The following is a 6193-nucleotide window of genomic DNA, read 5'->3' on the forward strand; positions in this document are numbered from 1 at the left end:
TTTTGAGTGTTAAGTGACTTAAAATTCGACTGACTCCTGCCGACACTTATGAGTGCTAAGGGTCATTTTGTCTCAAATTATTGATCCAAATCCTGATGCAAGCCAAGTTATTTTGTGAAAATGTCAAAAATTCCTACAACTGAAGATACTTACGTATTTACTTTTAGCACAGGCGCTGGGCAATGGAGTAAAAGTGCGCATGTCCTGTTTATAGTTCTTAACACTTACCCAATCAAAACGTTTGAGTTTCTTTGCTACAGCTTCTGGATAAAACGTTCGTTCTCGGTTAAGGTTTTTTCCTGCGAGTTTTTATTAGAAATGTCTTGATAGTGAACCTAAATCGTTTAATTAGCTTTCTTATAAAGTATTTAGCAATTTATATCCAAAACAGGGATTGCTGGTGTGACTACGCGATTGCAAACTGGAGTTACTGGAGTTTTCCATAACATAACATGAGCATCACCTAGAGGCAGTGAAAAATAGTGCTTATGTGGGTGCTGTGACCCCCCTTTATTATCCTGTTAAGCACTTTTATTTTGGTTGCACTCCACAGTGCAAAGACTTCTTGCGGTCAATTTATACACACTGTCCCTTTAAAAAATTTCGAGTGCATGTCTCTTATGAAACCATATTCTAAAAATTATATTTTACACATTTTCGTCACATCTCACATCTTTCTTTTTTCCTGTAATGTTTTTGATTTTGGTACTTTAGAGCTTATCTACCTCAGGGCCAGTGAGCCCTTCATGAGGTAAAGTGTACTTGTACTTTCCAAATCACCAACCGTTTTGGCATGTTATACAGTAGTGTCACACTTAACCGGGCCGCTGTCTCTAGGATGCGTCATGGTCTGCAGCGTCGCTTTTTGGATCTCCGGTTGCACTTTCGGAACCGCAATTTCCATTCGCCGCTGCGATTTCTCGAGCTCTGCTCCTAGTAACAACCATATCAGACAATTTATTATCACACACAGCTTTGTCACCCACATCTTGTTTTCCTAATTTGAACGTTACTGTCCTGTTGATCTTGCTTGGTCTCGTTGACGGTGGCAGCAGGGGTCAGCAATAAATGATTGGTGAAAAATTAATGCCATTAATTGCGAAAAATTAATGGAATGGTTGCTTAAATTCATAAATCCATTTATTGCAAAATTTAAATAATTAGCAATTAATGCGAGTTTGCAACCCATTAATTGCGAAATTATTTGGGTTTTTTGTTAGTCGATTGCGTCAACAAACGTGCAAATTCTCTCGCCGCGCGAGCATTTCGTATGCGGTCAAGGGCACATACACGCACAATCGGGACAGTGCATGTATACGCGTAAGCTACCGTGTTTCCCCCATTATAAGGCCCAGCTTTTTATGAGAAATGAAATTCAACCTTGTCAACAAATTGCCTAAAAGCCCAACTTTTTTTGTTTTCTAACAACCGCTTCTGGGACAGCGAATTTGTTTCCCACATCGTTTCATCTAATGAAAATCTCTAACATTTTCACTATATCCGATGTTTCTATGTTGTACACATTTTGTTCATAAATGAATGTGTAATAAATAGCAAAACCTCTCATTACTAAGGTGTCTTACTGCGCATGATAATGTTGGCGTGAATGTTCTATCATTCACTGTTCATCTAACATCAGTTAGTGTTCCGACAATTCGCATATTAATTTAGGAGGAATCGACAAATTATAATTATAAAACAAGCCCCAACATGACGGTAGCTGATGTGATCACCAATAACTCAGAAGATATTTCTTGTACTAAAAGTAAAGATTAAAGGACCAGTTTGTTCGACCACATTGACACGGCTAGTATACCATTAAATTACCAATTAATGGCTAGAAATCCAATAAATACCCATCAATTGGCCCTGCCGCAAAAAAAAATAATTTTAATTTCTTCGCACTTAAACATTATTTTTCTTCCAAAAATCAATTAATGATGACCCCTGGGTGGCAGCGTGAGCCCTCGACCTGGACTGCGGCCAGCGTTGCCCTCACGACGGTGTACGGTCCCTCACGCCTCGGTTGGTTCCTCTTTCGTCGACCTTGATGTACACGAGATCCCCTGGGACGTCTTTTCAAATGGTTGTTCGACCTTGGACTCCTGTCTCTTAACCAGCTAGTAGATGACAGCCGTCAATTGTCACATTCAGTCTCTCAGTTCAGTTTGTAGTGTTTTGTAGTTGCTCAAGTGGCCCAGTTGCGGTGCTGGTCTGCCTGTTACAGGGATATGTTTTCGAACAAAGTGAAATTACCTGAAAATTAGGTGGGGGTCTGGGGGGCGCGGGCCCCCAACTGGGTCCAGGGCAGTGCCCCGGTGGGGGGACTAGTGGGGCGAAGTCCCCCCCGAAGCTCATGGGTTTTCCGTGTTTTTAAAGTACTTTCAATGCATTCAGATGACAAAGAAATAGACAAAACAACAGCATCAATTTTCAATGTATCTTAACTATCCCATATAAAATTACAGTTTAAGTCAACTCAAAATCAGCCACATTAAAAAACATTGGACTACTTTTGCTTTTAAAAACTATCACTGAGAATACCATCATATCTAACTCATGTGATTACTAAGTTAACACATAAATCATGTTGAAGAGTTCAAATTTCATGAACAAATAATTGTATCATGACCAAATGAAAAGTAACTCATTAGAACATACCTCTAATGTCTTTGTTATGGCAGAAGAGTCTATCTATAAATGAAAGTACTGTAGTGGGTTGTACCTAATTCACCCACGGAACCATTGTTTAATGTGTAGTTTTTGTAAGATGCCCCTCACGACCTTTTGAACAAACAAATTTATCTGATATAAAGTCAAAGGTATTCCCTGTTACCTATTCTCCTTGCCTCTGGAGACACAATCACCGATTTCCTGGAAAGCAGATTCAAAATACAATTTTAGCAGTATTTCTGTGTTAAAAATAAAATAATTCACAATCCAAACGTATCAATATTCCTCAGATTTGTAAACACTACGTCAATCAACAAGATTCTAGCGTGATTCAAAGCAGACTTGTGTTTCTTAGTTATCACCGTCGACGGCCTTGGCCGTCTGGCTCAGTCCATTGTGACGTTCACTCGCAGTCTGCCGCCGGAATGTTTTCGTGAGCTTATCAGTACCAGACTGACCTTGGTGCTCAGCTGTCTACCTTTTTCCCCTCGTAACTGGCTGCAATCAGCACTGTTTGAGGAAAGCCTGGATGTGCTCCAGTGTCCCCACGACCCTTCTGTAGACAAGCGGCCAGACAATGGATTAGTGAACGTCTTTGTTTGTTCTTTGCTCGTTTTTCTGTCCATCCTCAGCCCTTTTCAACGATCGTCTGACTTCTGAATCCTGTTAAATCGGTCATGTTTACAAACTCGGATGTTTAGTCTAGGTTAAATGACTGAATGAATGAATGAAGACATCACCTTAGCAAGTAATCTGCTCTTCATTGTATTTTGAAAAAGCCTGCCAAATTGTCCTCAATTTACCCAAACTATGCTTATTACGTTTATCGGAACAAGATCTCACAAATCAAAAGGCCACACGCAAACGGAGCACTTGACTTGACGAATTAAGTAATCCCTCCATTTTTTTATTTTTATGACACCACTTAACATAACGTCACATAAAGTAAAGGGAAAATAATACACACGGTCGAGCTCAACTTACACACGGAGAAAGACAGAGTGGTGGGGGTAAGGGGGGGTAAAAAACAAAAAACAAAAAACAAAAAAGACAAAAAGAACCAACGGTTTGCGCTAATAACCCACAAAAACCAAGAAGCAGTCACTCCATCATTCATCCATGCCTCCATAACTCCACACCCAACGCCAAACAAAAGAAAAAACAAAAAAGACAAAAACATCAAAGGTTCTCCTCCGCGCAGCGTCGTCTAGCCGGGCGGGGGAGAACACACATCCACAGACAGAAACACACACGCACAGTTCTCGCTAGCTGGCACACACCAACATTCCCGAATGAGACATCTCCCACACTTAAAACATGTCATCAATTCCCACACATTCTTTGTATCGCCCGTTCTATGCGAAAGTATTTTAATAATAAAACATCGATTACTGCTCATTTTTTAACGTCGGTCTAATAAAATCAGATTTTAGAAAATGGCGGTCTTCCACGCACCACACTTCTTATTAAGTCAAGGTCACATGTCGGACTCCCAAATCATAAATCCACTAGGGAAACAAATAAATATTTCCCGTATCAACCATATATAGACCGTCTATTTTGAACTGTCACTAGCCAATGACGACGTCTTATCACAGCTTTACACAGATCTCAAGACAATCATAAATATAAAAAACCTGACGCCGCTGCCCATCTTTTATCCAGATAAAATTAGCCTTGTTATGTTTTACACGCAGCCAGTCCCATAAAAACAGGAATATCTGAGCTCATAATTCCCGTTCGGACAAAAAATCTCAACTCAGTTTACATATCTCATCCGTCCTAACTTGGGGGCCAGACTTTAAGACGGAAATCCCACGTGCACGAATTTTCATAATTTAGCTCCGACGCCACAGGCTCCTGTCCACCCACGAATCTCCACAAGCAAACCGAAGTAAGGAGAGAAAAAAAATCTTCCTTACCTCAACCGCTCATTCGAGACCGTTCCACTGAGAAGTCTTTTCCCTTTTCTTTTTTACTTAATTAGTGCCAATCCACGTTGCGGCGCCAAATGTTGTAGAAATTGGAGGTCCGATAATCGAGAGAAAGTCTTCTCATATGTGGATAAAAGAAATAGACAGGAGCCAGTCTCGTTACGGAGGGAGATTGTCACTTTATTGATGCGTCAATAAAGATCTCACAGAGCTAGGAACATGACAATGTATTTAAAGCTGGTAGTGACGATTAGGCTTCGATTGAGTACACCCCAAAAGGCGGTCCTGTATCACGTATGAGTACGTGACCAGTCCCGTGTACGCCGTATGAGTACGTGACCGTTCCTTGCACGCCGTCTGGCAACGGTATCTTCAAGGTAAACTCTAATCGTCTGGTAACGGTATCTTCAACCGAGGTCACCCCGACCTTTTCCCACAAGCAAGTAATGTATTGTAAGTTAATGTAGACATGTATGCAAATCTATTTCTATATATGCAAGTGCAAATGCTTTTGAGGATTTGCCACAACACTATCTTTCTACCTTTTTAGCTATTTAAAAATAATCTAGCTAGCTTTTTACATTTTTTGCATTCTATATTGCTAACATTTTACCTTATTTGCCACATTTTGACCTTTTAGCTAGCTATCTAGCTTTGTATTTAGCTTTATATCTGGATAAAAAATTGTTAACATTTTCTCCTAAGTATTTATTTTATTTTATGACAGTTTCTGTCTCCTGTAACTACAACTTAATTGTAGCACATTCTATTTTCATTTATTCCCCAAAAATCCAACATTTTGGAGGTGGGGGTGTTGAGATTTGAAAAACAATCTATGAAATTTTCATTTTACAAGGAAAAAAAACGTTGAAATGCGACTAAAACTTATCTCAACAATTTTGCATGTCCTTCTTAAATATGCTACAGTTGTAAAAAATGATGTTGATCGCCGTAAAATGTATTTTATTAATGTTCTTACTGTATTTTCGAGTCTTAATCAGTTTTTATAATCTCTGTGTTCGGGGATTATGCGATACAAATGCCACATTGTTCATTCCGAGGGGCGCAGGGTGATCATGAGTGAAGACCGTTGATGACGCCAGGGGATTGTGTCACACTGATATTACATTCAATGAATTAAAAAATAAGAAAACACAGGAATATGTCATTCTATTGCGTTTTTAATGCTCGTGGATAATCTTTAAATAGCGATTAGGCAGCAATGGCGACTTCTACTGGAATTTACCTCACATGACGTATGCGTGCGACACCATTCGCACAAAATGTAATCACAAGTGATAGTCAGTTTTGTCAAGAGTTACATATTTATAAAATGACCGTTAATAAAACCTAAGGCCTGATATTTTTCGACTGTAGAGCAGGATTGTATGCGGTAATATTTTGATGACATAAATAACGACGATCACCACCAAAAGTCGTAAATCGATTCGTCATGTCGCAAATCAAATCCAAGGGCAATTAGAAGCGGATTAAACTATTTTAAGAAATTGTCATACTTGTCAATGTATACGTTTTCCAGGTTTTTGATCATTGCAAATTGTTAACCGAATTTTTTGTAATAGTAT

The sequence above is a fragment of the Urocampus carinirostris genome, chromosome 1 (genome assembly GCF_059441175.1).
Source record: "Urocampus carinirostris isolate Australia breed hairy pipefish chromosome 1, RoL_Ucar_1.0, whole genome shotgun sequence".
Classification (NCBI taxonomy): Eukaryota; Metazoa; Chordata; class Actinopteri; order Syngnathiformes; family Syngnathidae; genus Urocampus; species Urocampus carinirostris.